At 45.0% G+C, this 16608-nt stretch overlaps 1 protein-coding gene across 6 annotated transcripts in view; it reads left to right on the plus strand.

Annotated features, from left to right (window-relative positions):
• Positions 1–16608, plus strand: part of LOC121347849 (potassium voltage-gated channel subfamily A member 6-like) — a 58086-nt gene that overhangs the window by 23373 nt on the left and 18105 nt on the right. For 3 of the 6 annotated variants that reach the window (XM_041426796.1, XM_041426794.1, XM_041426801.1), the window contains exon 3: positions 3333–3778. The exons of 1 other annotated variant lie outside the window; for it this stretch is intronic. The gene's annotated coding sequence lies outside the window, so the exon portion shown is untranslated. Of the gene's footprint in view, positions 1–765; positions 3199–3332; positions 3779–4154; positions 7484–16608 lie in introns of those variants that run through there. 2 more of the 6 variants (XM_041426797.1, XM_041426795.1) reach the window with 2 other exon arrangements.

Here is a 16608-nt window from a genome sequence, read left to right on the forward strand (position 1 = left end):
GCAGTCCTTCATTTATTCCAGTCATTTTTTTCTTTCTCCTTCTTTTGTTGTGGAAGACTGCTGATACTTTTAATAACTTGTTAATAGCCCTTTAGGTTTTATGAGTCACCAGCACAGATGCAGCTGAAATGGACTGCAGAAAAGTGTGACAATGGAGAAGTCCCTAAAGGAAGAAAAGTTCTTGCAGACCCAACTTTTTTTGTTCTGCTGTCTCATAAATTGTTTCAGATCTAATTAAAAAAAAAAATTAAATTCCCTTATTTGCTTTGATAGACTTTTCAGCCTTGCACAAAGGGAGGGGCTAGCAGCCAAATTGTCATTACACATCTATCTTAAAAGGACCTAAAATTAGATGCCATGAAAATGGCTCTGGGAATTCCCAAAGTCCCCATTACAGTAAGAATCAGATCTTGTGTCTCTGTCCTTGAAGAGCACAGCACTGCAATGCATCCTAACAAATTTTGCAACCTTCTATTAAATATATTTTGTCTCATGTAAGAAGACGGGTGTGTAATTCCCAGGAGCTGCAAGGAAAAATTGGCTCTAAAGCCAATCCCAGTAGGCATCAAGGTAAGCAAAGAAATGTAGGACTTTCCATTTTAGCCAGCTGCAGTTGACAACAGATTTCAAATTCACCCCCTTCAAACATTCTCATGAAGAAATGAACCTTTAGGTTGTTGTGGCTTTACTGTGATCCCTGTAAAATAACACCTTTTTCTTGCGCATTTTTTTTAACACAACACCTTTTTTATTTTTCCTTGCTAGGCTGGATTCTGTATGCTGCAAGGCTGTCATGTCAGGACGTTGCAAAAGATGTTGTTGCATCTTCTTCCTGTAAAGTTTGTGGAGTTTCTCTCTATGTAGGGGGTACAATCTTTATGGCCAGGAAACTGTTTTCCTTGCTCTGTGGTTTTCTTGCTGCTGCTGCTTTTAAAGGGGTCAACACAGTTCCAGGAAACTGAAACTAAATGTGAGCAGGGACTGGAGGAAGGAAGCAGGGAGAATCCCCTACAAGATTCCAATGTGTCTTATTTCTGGGAAAACTAAATAAAGCAGGATTCAACTGCCAGTGGCTAAATAGCAGCTGTTCCTCAAAACACCCAGACAAGCACCGAGTCCTGTGGGAAGATGGAGATTGACACAGGACACCTCCAGAAGAGTCTGCTGTTGAAAATTCCTTTAAACCTTTTTTATAAGTGGAGCATCCAGATCTGGCAAATGCATGAGGTCAGCCCTTAAAAGAGCAAAGAACTCTCTCTAAGAAAACCAAATGGGTGGCCAAAGTCTGTCCATTTGTCTGCCTGTCTTTTTGGCCTTGGATTACTGTGCTTTTCAAAGCTGTGCTTTCACAACTTGGATAAAAAGGTAGATGTTTCATATAGCTCTACAAGCAGTAATCATCCTCTTCATGCAAAATATCTGCTGCCTGGGGGATGGGCCCAAACCAGACGTGTTTCTCAGTTACCTACAAAGCACCTGGCTTTAGCATCTATAGTCACTTTTTGTGAACATGTGAGTCCATTGCCTGCTCTAATGGAGTTAGTGACTTATTTTCAGTGGTTGTAGAGAGTTTCACTGAAATAGCACTGTTTGTAGTCCATTGTGTGACTTAGGAGACACAATAGCCAGACAATTCTGCAATTGTAATATAACTGTATGTGGTGTTCCCAGAAAATGCTCTGAAGTCTTCTCCCATTGCACCATGGTGATAAAAACCTCTGCTGCTTTTCAAGCTCCATGAGTCCATGCTGTGGCATGCTGAAAGTGATAGAAAAACCAATTAGCTCTGAAAAGTGAAGGGCAGAGAGGGGTGCTCTGGCCTGAAATTCCCTCCCTTTGGCAGCAGCAAAAGTCAGCCATGCAGCCAAATTTCCATGACCATGTGTGGATCCAGCTTGTTTGCGTTGCCAGCTCTCTGCACAGGGAAGTGGGAGGGGGTAGGAAGAATTGATTCTGGAAGGGGAAAGCCTGAGGGGAAGAGTGGAGTTAAATGTGACAGCTGGGATTTCCAGAAGGTAGTTTGATGGAAATCTGGGCATCCAGCTTCCCTAGAACTCTTTATCAGTAACACCCTCTATATCTCCCTGAGTGACTTTTAGCCTGTCTGGCACTTTTCAGCATCAGTGTGTGAGGGAAAAGAGGTGGGAGGCAGCTGTCTCTGATTTGGCAGCTCTGGGACTTCAATGCATCTTTGTGCTGCTGGCTGAGGGTCTGGATCTCTCAGGAGCTTCCAGACTACCTGTGGCTCCCACAGGCTTGTAGGAGTGGGTTTAGAGAAACCCTGAGCTGCCAGATGAAGGCTGCTCCTGGTGCAGCTCTTCTGACTAGTCCTGGGTGTGGATGTCAGCCTGCAGTCCTTGGGAGGCAAAATGCTCTTCACAGTCCCAAGGGACTTGCTCTATCTCTCAGTGCAGGCCAGCTGTGGGAATTCTCCAAGTCTCTTTATCCTGATCTGTGTGACAAGGCCATGTGACTGACCATGAGTGACCAGAGCTGCCATGAATCCTTCTTGCAAGGGCAGTTGTCTTCAGAGTCAGTATAGGTGCAGGCTACCTTTGGAAAAGTGTGAATATACTGGGGAAATCCATGGGGCAGAAACCTTGGGCCATACTGTGTGCACCACACCATCAGCAGGCATGATATTGATAGGGGTGCTTTGCTTTTGGTGTGAAACCTTGCTCTGATGCATCATTCTGAGAAAAACAGCTGGAATTAGCAGGCCAGGTCATGTGGTGAGATAAGTAATTCCAGCTCCCTTACCGGACCTTATTTATACAGGTCAGGTCCAATATTGCTGAGAAATTGGTGGTGGTGGGTTCTTTTTTGTTTGTTTCACTGAAAACTTGAACCCTTTCAAAAATAAAGAAAGAATGAGGTATAGGGAATTTTTAGCTAGAGTATGTGCTTCAGGGTGTTTGCTGCATTCAGGCTTTGAGAACACAAATTCTCTGCAGACAATCCCACACACAGTGGGAAACGAGGTTATTGGGCTTGGAAGTGCACCAGGGAGATGGGACTCAAGTGAGCTTTGAACAGCAATCATTGTATTAGTGGTGGTGTCATAATATGTGCTTGACTCAAATCCAGCATTGCACAGGTGAGAACCTGATGAAACCTTGTAATGCGATATTTGTGGTTGTTCCTGCTGGTGTGATCCACTGTTGAATAGGCTAGACATGAATAAAATCAGTATTTTTTAAAGTATTGTGTGGGGTTTTTTATGTCAAAAAGGCTGGTTGCCCTCTTGGACTTTACTGTGTTCGTATTAAATGTTTGATGTGGAGTTAATATGGGTCTGCAGCTTTTTTAGGACAGTCCATGTCCCCTTGCAGAATTTCACCTTCCTCAGAGGTGGGTGCTGCAGTGCTGCACTGAACTCCTGCTACACGGAAAGATGTGAAGATAATTTGGCAAGTCCCCCTGCTGGTCCTGCAGGGGTGGTCCCTCCATGCTGTGACAGCTCTGCCTGCCATCAGGTTGGAGTGATCTCCTGGCTGGAGATCAGTGTAGTGCTGGTGAGGGACGTGTCTGACTCCATTCCAGCCCTTGCTCAAGGAAAGATGAAGTTGGTGAAGATGGTTTTGCATCTCCCGCATTCTGTGTCTGGTTGGATACCAAGACTAAACAGAGCCAGCTTGGGCACTCTGCAGTGTGTTACCACCTTCCACGAGATCTGTCCTGCTCCATAATGGGCACTGTATGTAGGAATGCTCAGTGGCAATCTCCAAATTACTCTTCACTCAGCTTTTGCTTGCTTCTGGACTCGGGAGCCACAAAGGTAAGCCCACGTACATGGTATTTATCCATGTGTCTGCCTCACAGTCGTGCTGGAAGAGAGCAAGGAGACAACAGTCAAGGAAAAAACCTTGTTTTCCCATTGCATGAAGGAGTCTGTGTCTTGCTGAAGGGCAATGGTTCCCACACAGTTTTGTTTTCTTTTTTCTTCTCCCCCACCACTGTGGCAGCATTGTTACTGGTGAGTACATGTGCTTGTCTGCTCCCTGTCCCTCACCCAAAGCCCTCACTGCTTTGGACACATTTGCACATTTGAGTTAATTCACGTATTTTGCATGTTTTACAAAGTCTTTTGTTCTCTCAGCTGCCACATTTCAAACTACACTTGCTTACTTCATCTCTTTCCCTTCTTCATCCAGCCCAGATGATTCTTCTCTCCCCTCTGGAGGGAAGTTGCTGTCCCAAACCCCACTGCACTAAAGTGAGTGGCACAAATGCTGCTGAGGAGCTGTGTTTTGGATCCCATCATTACAGACCCCATCACTGCCAGCCTGCACCAGCAGTGCTCCAAACCTGCAATGACATGTGTAGAATTGAGATTGCTCTCAACTACAGGTAGATGTATAATGTCCAGGCAATATCACATAAATCATCTTTTCACCCCAAAAAATTAATCAGATTTGGGTTACAATGATGCAAACCCCTTTATCTCCCTATCACCACCACCTCTCCCCCTTTTGTATTTATTAAGTAAAACTTAAAATGCTTCTATTAATTTTTTTTCCTATGAAAATGTCTTTTTTATCTAGCAGGTAGCAAAGATCTGAAGGGAGGAGTGGTCATCTCACCTGCCTCAGGCTGCTGCAGGGGTCACTCCTCAGAACTGTGAATGGGTGATGGAGATAAAAGCATTTCTGGTCAGGCTGCAAACACAGCCCTGGCCTCCACTCTTGTAAATACTAATTTCATAGCTTCCTTCTGAAATCTGGGATTTAGGGAGCCCCATCAAAAGGTGAGGCCACTCCAGGGCTGTGTCTGTGAGCCCCAGGAATCTGTCGTCCTACATTTTTTCAGTCCCTTGCGTGGTGTTAAATTTTGTGACACCCTCTTCAGTTTGACTTACTGCAGATAAGATAAAGAGGGTTTTTTAAACCATTTCGGCTTAGGGTAAGTTTGGGAGAAGGTTTTTAGAGGGTTAATTATGAAGGCATAAACTGTGCAAGGCTGACCAGTTCAGCTGCATCCACCATAAGGGCCCACAGAGTATTAAACTGCATCCGTGGCAATACAGGTATAAAGCAAATGTCAGGAAGGAGCAGCAAGGAGGTCTATAAATTTATTAATTTTAAGTTCAGAATTTGTATATGCTGTCATAATTGGTCTGTTAAAATTATTTTCCTAGAAGTGAATTAGTGATCCCAGTAGATAATACAGTTTGGGGAGTCATTGAATTAGAAGAAATGAAATCAAAGACAGAGTAGCATCTCTTCTGTTGAATAACTGTGGCAGAAACTGTGTTGCAGACAGATTGAATGCTGACAGTTTATCAGAATTGAGTGATATTCACTCATGACTTTCAAGGGAAATTGTGGAATTATGTACAGCACTTCATTCACTTAATCCTCCATTGTTGCCTGCAGTCTGCAGAATAACAAAGGTGGTGGTGACTTTCTTTAAAACATTTTCCTTAGGTATTGCAGTCTGGTAAATTTAACTTCTGTAGAAGGACAATTAATTGTATAACAAGGAATTGAATCAATGAATGCCTGATAAATACAAAAAATGTCCTTCATAAAAGTCACCATAATTTCTGTTATGGAAGGTTTTGCTTTAGGACACTGATTTCTTTGGAGAGATAAACAAGCACAGTGGTAATGGTGAGTATCCTTGTTTAGGTCAGAAGGTTTTAGAGTGAAATGTCCAGTCATGGGATCAAAAAAGAAGATCCTGGAATGGTTAAAAATGGGAAACAGTGAGCTTCTAGGTTTAGGTGGTCTTCTTGTTGTCATTCTTCAGACTTTAATATTAAGGCAGAAGTTTGGCAGAAACAGGAAACTTATGTCTAGATCAAAGTCCGTTCAACTTCTACAGTTTAATGGTATTAACTGGTGTTATATAGCTTTGACCCTTTGGAGAGATCTAGATCTGACTTTTCCCAAGCTCTGATGGAGTAAAATAACTGTTTCCCAGTCTTTTATTTGCAGATACTCTAAATATTGTTGGTGGGGATGAGAATAGCAGTACAGTAAATATCAGCTTGCTGACAACCCATTATTTTTTCTTTGTGACCTTTATGGGCTCCTTAAAACTTGTCCACAGACCCTTAAAGAGTCTTGAACTATAACTCAATGGACATTGGCTGCACTGTGTAGAGTTCATCCCTAATTTTCAAATTTATTGCAGGCAGAAGACATCCACTCCTGGAAAAGGAGCAAGTAGTCACAAAGAGTGAGAAGTGAAGAGTGAAGCTCATGAATAAGGAAGAGGTCATGTTCTCAGCAGAGAAATGTGACAACCCTGTGTCTGTTTCTCTTTGTGAGCTGGTCAAATCTGTGTGAAGTGTTGAGGTTCTTGGTGAAACCATCAGGTCTGCACAGCACTCTCTCTTTCCAAAGGGGGAAATTATATTCCAAACCCCAGACAAATCCAAGCCAGTGTGGCTGCTGTCTTTGCCTTTGAGTGGAGTAGACAAACTGTCTGGGTATCGATTTTGTGCACATTAACAGCTCCCTATAGCCCAGGCCATTTGCTGAGTAGCAATTTGCATACTCATAGAGGAATCATTTCCTTGTTTATTACTGGAAAAAAATCACCCTTTCCAGTAGGTTTTGATACTGCGTTTCAGGAAGTCACTTCCCATCCTAAACTTGTTATATAGCGATGTGTATCTATAGCTCCTTCCAAATCAACCAGGTGCTGTTTGCCTCCTGCAGCTGCTCACTTTGTGACTTCTGATTGCTCTGCACACCCCACACAGGCCTGCCATTCCTTTAAATGTCCACATAGGAATCAAACCTGGGCATCACAGAAGGAGGGAAGAAAGCTCCCAGGGCTTTTCATCCACCCACATTCCTGACCAAGCTGCAGTTCCAGACTGGAGGCAGCCCCAGGTGTCAGAGGTACAAATACACTGTGCTGTAAAGGACTGAGTCTCAGTGATGCCTTTGTCCTGTGCATTCTCAGAAGTGGCCATTCCAGCATCTACTGATCTGCCCCTCCTCTGAGTATCCCTGAAGCCAGAGGTCTGGAGAAGTTTGCAAGGATAGCTTGCCTTACGTTTGCTGCACAGTATTGTTGTTGGGACATCAAAGGACATCATAGGACTTCCTGGGAAAGTGGCTGCAGTGAGTTGAGCAGCACAGGTGGAGGTGGAGCCCTCCCTAGAGGCTGTGCAGCCAGTGACCTTCATCCATATCACTGATTTCACCTGTGCTTGCAGAAAACATTGGCACTGTTCTCATGCATGCCTGAGATTTCTGATGATGTTTTAGTAAACCTGACATTCCAAAGTCCCCTCTGCTGTAGTGTCCAAATTTTGGGGTCTGATCTTTGCTGTGAAGGGGGATGAGACAGCCCCAAATCCCTTCGTCCTTCCATGCCCCTCTGGGTACCCTGTAGGGAGCAAGTTCCTCCTTTCATCACCTATTGTGTAGTGCTTCCTTTTCCCCTCATGAATAGTCTTTACATTGCATTATATCCTTTGAGCTTTCTCCCTTCTAACTGGCCCCTGCCTGTTCCCAGCTCTGACCTTGCCATGGCGCACCTGTATTCTGTTCCCTCCTCCCTGGCTGGGCTGGGATGAGCACAGCGCTCCAGCAGAGGGCGCGGGATCCATTCAGGAATAAGCTGTTCCAATGCCTGATTATCTTTTTTTTTTTTTTTTTTTTTTTTTTTTTTTTTTTCTTCTGCAGCGCTGTGTGAATACTTGCCCCTACACACTCTGCCTCTAGGACAGTCTCTAGATTTTTTTCTCTTCCTTTGCTGACAGAAGTGTGGGGTGTTTGCCTGCCAAGGTTATTCCATTAGGGTACCTTAGAATCATAGAATCATTGAATAACAGAATAATTCAGGTTGGAAAAGACCTTTATGATCATCAAGTCCAGCATGTGACCAAACACTACCTTGTCACCCAGCCCAGAGCACTGAGTGCCATGTCCAGTCATTTCTTGAACACCTCCAAGGATGGGGACTCCCTGTCCTCCCTGGGCAGCCCATTCCAGTGCCTGAGCACCCTTTCCATGACAAAATACCTCCATATGTCAAACCTGACCCTCCCCTGGCACAAGTTGAGGCCATTCCCTCTCATCCCATCTCTTGTTCCCGGGAGCAGAGCCCAGTCCCCCCCAGCTGTCCCCTCCTGTCAGGGAGTTGTGCAGAGCCAGAAGGTCCCCCCTGAGCCTCCTTTTCTCCAGGCTGAGCCCCCCAGCTCCCTCAGCCCCTCCTGGTGCTCTAGACCCTTCCCCACCTCCATTCCCTTCTCTGGACACGCTCCAGCCCCTCAATGTGTTTCCTGTCCTGAGGTTCCCAGAAGTGCCCCAGGATCTGAGGCGTGGCCCCAGCAGTGCCAGCCCAGGGGACAGTCACTGTCCTGGCCCTGCTGCCACACCAGGGCTGGCACAGCCCAGGTGCCATTGGCCTCCTGCCCCGCTGGGCACCCCTGGGCTCCTGTCCAGTGCTGTCCCCAGCACCCCCAGGGCCTTTCCCAGCTTTCCAGCCCTTCTGCCCCAGCCTGGAGCTGCAGGGGGCTGGTGTGACCCAAGGCAGGACTAGGCCCTTGGCCTTGTGGAATCTCAGACCACTGGCCTGGGCCATGGATCCAGCCTGTCCAGATCCCTCCAGCAGATCCACATTCCCACCCAGCTGGGTGTAATCTGAGAAATGACCGAGGGTGTACTCAATCCCCTTGTTCAGGTTGTCATTTAAAGAGAACTGGCTCTGGGAACACCTCTGGATATACTGTCCACGAAATGGACATAGCTCCATTCAGCACCATTCCCTGGGCCTGGCCATCCAGCCAGTTTTGACACAGTGAAGAGTGGATTTTAACTTGTGGATACTAACTTGCATATTTAGAGGACAGGGAAGGTGCAAGGCTGGGAGAAGTGCCAGCTGCCTTGCAGAGCTGCTCTGCCAGTAGGTTGAGATTCCACTGCTCCCTTTTCTAAGTACAATACATGATCATAGCAATCTTTTCTGGCTTTAAAATTGATGGCAGATGTACTCCCCAGATAATGAATCTCATAAAAAAAACTGTATGAAATCTCCTGTTGAATTCAATAGCAGAGGTGCTGCTCCAATTTAAAGGTTACAGGATGACACAAAAAAAAAAAAAAAAAAGAGCTAAAGAAAGGCTCTCCATTTCCACTCAGCCTCTGGAACCTGGGTTATTACAGAGCTGACTTTGCCAACACTAAATCAGATGCTTTTGGATGACTGAAAGCTCTCTGTGCACAAGGAAATACAGGAATGTTCCCCATGTGTGAAGTGCACAGAACTGCAGAGGGCTAAGAGCTGTTCCACCATGATTTGTCACCAAGCTCTCATGGCAGAGCAGTGCCATTTAAAGTTTGCTGAAAGGAAACTAAAAAATCCTTTTTATTTTTTTTTCAAACTGGAAGTATTCTATCACATGACATCAAAGAATTTTAAAATTACTGTTAATCTTGGTGGTATGTATTAAAATACAATAAAGTAATGACAGTACTGTTATACTGTCAACTCTTTTTCATTATTAGGTATGAATGCCATCTTATAGACAGGTGTGTAGCTTAGAGATTTGGCAGCAGGTGCTTTTATGCTTCTTTTCGTCTGATAGGAGGAGTCTTTGCTCCTCCTATCAGTGAAGGATGGGATGACTCCATGGACCAGGTGTTTGAAAAAGGCTGGATGTGGCACTTGTGGCATGGTTTAGTTGATAAAGTGGTGTTAGGTCATAGGTTGGAGATTATGATCTCCAAGGTCTTTTCTAACTTGGCTGATTCTGTGATTCTCTAAATCTATGACCAAAGCCATGCTGTGACTCTCGTGCCACGGTGGAGCTGTCTCTTTTCCCCGGGGCAGTGGCAGCAGCAGGAAATGCCTTTGTTATGGTGTGAGACAAGTCTTTGATCCCATGCTCACATAGCTGTTTGAACACAAACATTCTTGTTAAAAGTCTCAAACACAAGTGTGGCTGAGGCTTCTACAGAGCAAGAGAGCAGAGAGTTTTCGTGTCTTAACACACCTGATGTCAAAAGGCTCTTTTTTTTCTTTTGGCTACCACAGCTGAAGTTATCCCGAATTTGGGATTGTGGGGGATGCTAGGGAGCACAGCAAAGCAGATTCAGGGGAGGGAGGATATTTGCTGGCATGGGAAGAGTGGGAGATCTTACAGACATCCAAGGTTTAGTGACTGAAATCCCATTTCGTGCCGGTAGAGGATACTCAAACTGCTGCCAGCTTGTAAGAAACAGCTCCTTAATCTCTGCTTTTCTGGAAATCAATTGCTAGGAGAAGGAAATGTCTTTGAGAGGAGTAAAGGGAGTAGATGTTTAGGTACATCTAAAATCTTTCTTTTAGGTGGGAGTTCAGTGAATAGAATCACGTGCACAAAAATTGAAGCAGTGAGTGACAGCAAACAGAGCTGATGAGCTGCCTGTATGTCAAAGCTGCAGCTTTCTCTGCATCAGAAAGTGGCTGGTTCCTAGGAGGTAGAACTGATGGAGCAGCCACATGCTGTTGTGAGAGAGAAAAAGCTGGTGTGGGAGAGAGAAGGACATATAGAGAGGCTTAGAAAAGGTGCTGGTGGGACATTTTGCTCTGGTTGGATAGCTGGGATCTGGTGCAAGCCAGAGATGTGGTCTTGATTCCAGTTAACATTGCACAATCAGAGGGAGCAGAGCACTCAACATTCACTGCAGGACTCATTGCTGAGGTGAATGGCAATGGGAGTCTTATGTAGGGATCCAGGTGTGGTTTAACTCCTCCAAAAAATCAAACCATTTCAGACAGGGCAGAGCCCAATGCTGTGATGAGCTTCTCAAGGAACTAACAAGAAACCTCTACTTTCTGACTCCAAAAGTCAGGCCAAGCAGGGCTTAAAGCATTTTCTTACCCTGGCCAAGCTTGGCTGCATCAAACACACCAGCAGTCTGCTGCTGAGTCTGACAGTGTCACCACAAATCCTCCTATTGGGGTGGATGCAGGGAAAAAATTCCTCTCTGACCTCTAGTAACATTCCCTGCTCAGCAGGGCCTCAGTTGTGGAGGACTGTGATGGGGATGATTATCCTGTTACAGTCTGATTTGCATCTTTTGGGGATGGTTAAGCTGACAAAGGTTCTTAATCTGGCAATTAGAGCAACACAGACTTCTTTGCTGCTAATCAAAGAATTTGTACTCCTCTTAAGACCCATGGCAGAGTTCTGTCATGGTAAAGTCACTTTCCAGGATTCCCATCCAACACATGCAGAACTAATGTCCAGGACACATTCGGGACCTGTCTTTCCAGTCTGTGTCTTCCTTTTAAAGGCTGCAGTAGTGAGAATGGGATACATACCAGGAAAAAATGTCTCCAAACAATTCCATCCAGAGACTGGAGATAACTTTTTTCACATGGGGTGGTCAGGAATGCAGCAAAAGGATCCCAGGCCAAAAGGCTGTGCTCTGGGATGGAGCTGCTGGAACCAGGCCAGAGCAGAGACACCAAGGGGATCAGAGGGATGGAGCAGCTCTGCTGGGAGGAAAGGCTGAGGCAATTGGGATTGTTCAGCCTGGAGAAGAGAAGGCTTTGGGTGACCTCTTTGTGGCCTTCCAGTGCTTGAAGGGAGCCTCCAAAAAAGATGGAGAGAGACTCTTGTCAAGGGTCTGGAGTGACAGGACAAAGGGCAATGGCTTCACAGTGACAGAGAGCAGGTTTAGATTGGATGTTGGGAAGAAATTCTTCCCTGTGAGGGTGCTGAGGCCCTGGCACAGGTTGGCCGGCGCAGCTGTGGCTGCCCCATCCCTGGCAGTGTCCCAAGACCAGGTTGGATGAGGCTCCGAGCAACCTGGGCTAGTGGAAGTTGTCCCTCCCCATGGCAGGGGCATGGAACTGGATGATCTTTAAGATTCCTTTCCAACCCAAACCATTCTATGATTCTGTGATTATAAATTAACATGATCCTCCTTGCTAACCGAGGTCAGACAGACTCTCAGTTTTTCCCTTGGTCCTGGTGACAAGGATTTCCTGACTGTCTGTTTCTCAGTGTTATTGTACCTGCCCACCTGGATATCATCTGTATGCTGCTGGCATGAGGACCTGTTTCTAGTCTTCTGAGGGCTGTATGTCAGTGTTGAATAATGCAGCCAGAAATCTCTAGAGCTCATGTCCTGCAAGTAATTAAGCTGGATTGACTGGCTCCATGCATGGTAAACAAGCTGTAAAACACTGATTTATTGTCTCGATTGCAATAAATTCTGCTGTATAAAACCAAAGTATCTCCAGTTTGCATGGAGACAGTTTGTTTTAAGGTATTTAAAGACACTTTATTGCGCTTTTGGTTAAATTCTGGTCATATCTCCTCCCTGTCATCTTGATCTCAAAGCAGTATATAACACACCTGAACATTTTTTTTTCTAGGCCATTGGGGTGCTTTTTCACCCATAGGAAGTTTCTCCAGCTGTACCTCTGTAATCTTTCAAAATTTCTTTCACAGTTCTTTCTTTATCACCTGTTTGATCTTCTCCTTTTGTCTTATGAACCCTGCCAAATGTTTCCTTGAGTTCTTCCAAATGCAGACACCCCTTTCATTCTGTTGATGAATTGTGGCAGAGTGAAAATTCTATTCTGGGAGGGTTGCCACAAAAGAAAAAAAACATACAAGTTGTTGATTACTCTCCACGTGTGGCGGGGCCATGAGGCTTGACTCTATTTCAGAAGGCTGATTTATTATGTTAGATATTATATTAAAATGCTACATTTAGACTATACTAAAAGAACAGAGAGATCAGAAGGCTCAACAAGAACGAACAGAACAGAATAAAATAACAAAAATCCTGTGACTGCTCACAGCCTTGGTACAGGTGGCTGTGATTGGTCATCAATGGAAAACAATCCACATGGACCAATCATGGATGCACCTGTTGCATTCCACAACAGCAGATAGTAATTGTTTACATTTCTCTCCTGAGGCTCCTCAGCTTCTCAGGAGAGGAAAAATCCCAGCAAGGATTTTCCATAATATCATGGCTACATTAAGTGATAATTTTAAAGCCATTTTTTGATAGGGCTGCTGGGGGAAAAAAATCCTTACTTTTGCTCACTGATGTCTGAGGATTGAGATACCTGTGGTGGGAAAGAAGAAAAAGAATGGATAAATTTTCTACTAGTCTTCTTCTGGCTCTTGAGTTTTCATCTGTAGAAAGCCATACCAGGCTCATGACTCTGCAAAACTGCATTTCTAGATGTTTTCCCATTATTTTCCATTGTTTCCTCCATTAAAAGTATATTGAGGTTTCTGGAGAATAAGTCAGCTCATACTTCTTATGTCCTGGGTTGTTTTTTTAAATGGCTTCTCTGTATTCAGAGATGTATTGGTTTTGAAGGTCCATGAGAGAATATTTAATATGGGCTGAAAGGTTGATCTTCTCCCTGGCATGAAAAACTGCCAGCCCACTGTGCCAGCTGGGAATATCATCCTGGTATCTGGAAACTCTGTGGAATGGAGCACTCCTACACTGTCAGCATTTTGGAGTGGGCAGGGAAATGGAACTGGAACCTTGTGGGGAAAATCTGCTTCACGCTTGGTAAAGTTTCCTGTTCCTCTGGAGGGTTTGTCCCAGGAGCAAAGAGAGCTGGGGCAGGGTTGACGTTTACGCAGCCTGTGAGGGAAGACTCGGCCGTGGCATTCCTCAGCTGGAGAAACCCAGAGCAGCCTGGATCTGCTGCTGAGTGTACCTACCCTGTGAGGAGGGCACTGACAATCAGGAGACTGCATGGCACCTCCATGACTCCAGAAGTAACTCAATTTCCTTGTGGTTTTGGGAAAAAAAAAACAAACAAAAAAAAAAACAAAAAAAAAAAAAAAAACAAAAAAAAAAAAAAACCCACACAAAATTGGGGTGGTAAAAGTTAAAGGAAGGAAACCCTAGATAAGAAAACCTGTTTTCTTTTGCAACAGAGAGCACCTGACAAGGAGGATCACAGGAATAGGATAATCCCAAAAAGGAAGTGCTGTGACACCTCCAGGATCCACCATTAGGAGATCCTGAGACTCTGAATGACACACACACACAAGGCTCAGCTTCTGCTGAATCCAATCCTCGGTAAATAACACAGAACTGGAGAAAGAAGAGGTGCATTTAGGCAACTGACCAAGGAAACAAAACATCTACGCTAAGCAGCTGTTTGTAAGGCAGCTGCCTATAGCACAGGCACAACTTCCTTTGCCTGAATTTGGTGCCTACCTTACAGGGAGAGAATTCCTTGGAGGTTCACAGCTGTCCTCTAAGGAGGTTCACAGCTGTCCTCTAAGGTGGTAGGCATTTCTGGGGTGCCTGACTCGAGGCTGTGCCCGTGGCTTGCCTTTCCGTTGCATTCCTGTCAAAAACTCAGGCTAACCTCTTCCTCCCCTGCCACTTTTTAAGGGAAGTCAAGTTATTCCCAACAGGTGACCATGGCCATTTTAAGTGGCTCCCTGTTTTCATTAGTGTCTTCTCCACTAGTGATGCCAGGATTTTAACCCATGGGATCCCACAGTCCCCACATGTGTCTGTCCCAGTATATCCCACTGACTGCAGCTGTCCAGCCCTTCCCAAACCAGTTGTTGGCTGGTGCCAAGTTAAAGTAGGGCAGCTAACTTGGAGTCCATCTCTGGTTAGCCTCCAGCAAGGTTACTGGTGTGCTTCTGGCCACTGGAGGGCTCTGGTTTTATTTCATAAAATATTTCATATTTTCTCATTCTATGAGAGAATGATACTAAAAATTACCAGTGCCATGGGCCAAAAGGAGGGTCTGAACTCCTGCAGAGGCCTCATGCCTTATCCTGATACTTGGGCATGAAAGTTGAAAATGGGATGTCCAGCTAGCTTCATCATTAATAACCAAGAATCTGGGACGCTTGCTTGCAATTATTTGGGTTATTACAATGATTTTCTCAGCCTCCTGAGGTCTGTCTCTGTGCCAGTGCAGCAAAGATGTGCTCACAAAATCTGTTTGTATGAGAAGGAACACTGTCACCAGAGAACAGAGGCAGGGGTGTGTGTGGAGGGAGAAGCAAAGGGAGATCCACACCACTTCTAGGAGTCATTTTTATCAAGGGCTCATCAGGGGTAGGAAGAAGGGGAAACCCTAGGTTGTACCTACTTGGATTTGCTAAAATTGTGCCTTTTCCTTCTTCCCCCTTATTGAGAGACCAGTGCGGCACAAAAACACCTCAGAGAAGGAGCTTTCATTCATTGCAGAGCACTACACTGCATTCATTATGTGTCCTTGAAGGAACCTCACATTTTGGAGCTGACCCTGAGCTTTCGCATCAGGAAAGCTTGGTTGTTTTTATTTTTGGTGGTTTTTTTGGCCTTCCTCAGCTCTAGTCCTATTTTTAGAGCCTGTCGTTTTCTCAGGGGCTTCACAGTCTATTTTTAAAAAGACTTTGCAGGCTGCCAAACCACTGTTATTCTCTCTAGGGTGATGTAAACACAGTGCCTATAGTAAACGTGCCTGGCATTTACCATAGGTGATGCTTTAGAACAGATAAACATTAATGTTGAGGGTGAAAAATGCTTTTGCAAGCAGAGCCCCACTGTGAATTGTTTCATTTCCACAGAGCATCCTTTTGCTTGCATTGTGGCTTTCCCCTTTTCTGAAACACTGATGGTCTGACCATCAAATTGCTCACTGCTGCATGAACAGTGATAATGTTCTGTACATTATTAGATCATCTAGAGTGTCTGTAAATCAGGTTTGGCCCAAGTCTTGCAGCATGTCTAATGTTTTTACAAAGTTTTTTTTTTCCCCTTGCCATTATATTGGGAATAAATTTAACAGCCCAGCTCTGAAGGAACATGGGGAAAAGTTTAAAGGGCTTAAAATATGAACAGCAACAAATATTGTTAATAATCATCATGGTGGCATCAATTTTGGTGGAATTCTCTAATGAATCCAGCATAATCACAGCTTCTTTTTACCTTTGGGGAGAGGCAAAAAAAAAGGGAAAAATTCAGGAGCAGTTATGTAAAGATGTGGGAGCAGATGTACTGCTGGTGTAAGCTGGCACTGCTCCACTCATGTCAGTCAAAGTAGTTGATGTGGGGGAACATTCGTCTGTAAGGAAAGCAAGATTTATCACTGAGCTCTGGTGGCTCCATAGAAATCACAGAATGGCCTGGCTTGGAAGGGACATCCAGGATCATGTGGCTCAAACCCCCTGCCATGGGCCCATCCACTATCCCAGGTTGCTCACAGCCCCATCCAGCCTGGTCTGGAGCACTGCCAGGGATGGGACAGCCACAGCTTCCCTGGGCAACCTGTGCCAAGGCCTCTCCACCCTCAGAGTATGATCACACATCAGCTGAATGTAGTATTTGCCCATGTCATGCTCTGATCCCCTCACAAATGTGAGGGATGATGTCTGACTTTAATCTTTTCATGGATGCTTAAGCCAATGTCTCTTTTATACTTCCTACTGTAGACAACACTGCCCAAGAGGACAATTCCTGCCCTTCAACCATATGGATTTGTTCCTTGGCCTGTACTAGGTCAGCTATGCCTTTGAACATTGATTTTACAGACCATGGACACATGTGGAGCACCTCCTCCATCAGCCACTTGTGTGAATGTCATGGCAAGACTGAGCAAAAGTCTCTGTGGGAGGTGGTGAGCCACCCTTCTGCAGAATCACAAAGGCATAGAAACTTA

This window comes from Onychostruthus taczanowskii, unplaced genomic scaffold (assembly GCF_017590055.1).
Source record: "Onychostruthus taczanowskii isolate IOZ18803 unplaced genomic scaffold, ASM1759005v1 scaffold95, whole genome shotgun sequence".
NCBI lineage: Eukaryota > Metazoa > Chordata > Aves > Passeriformes > Passeridae > Onychostruthus > Onychostruthus taczanowskii.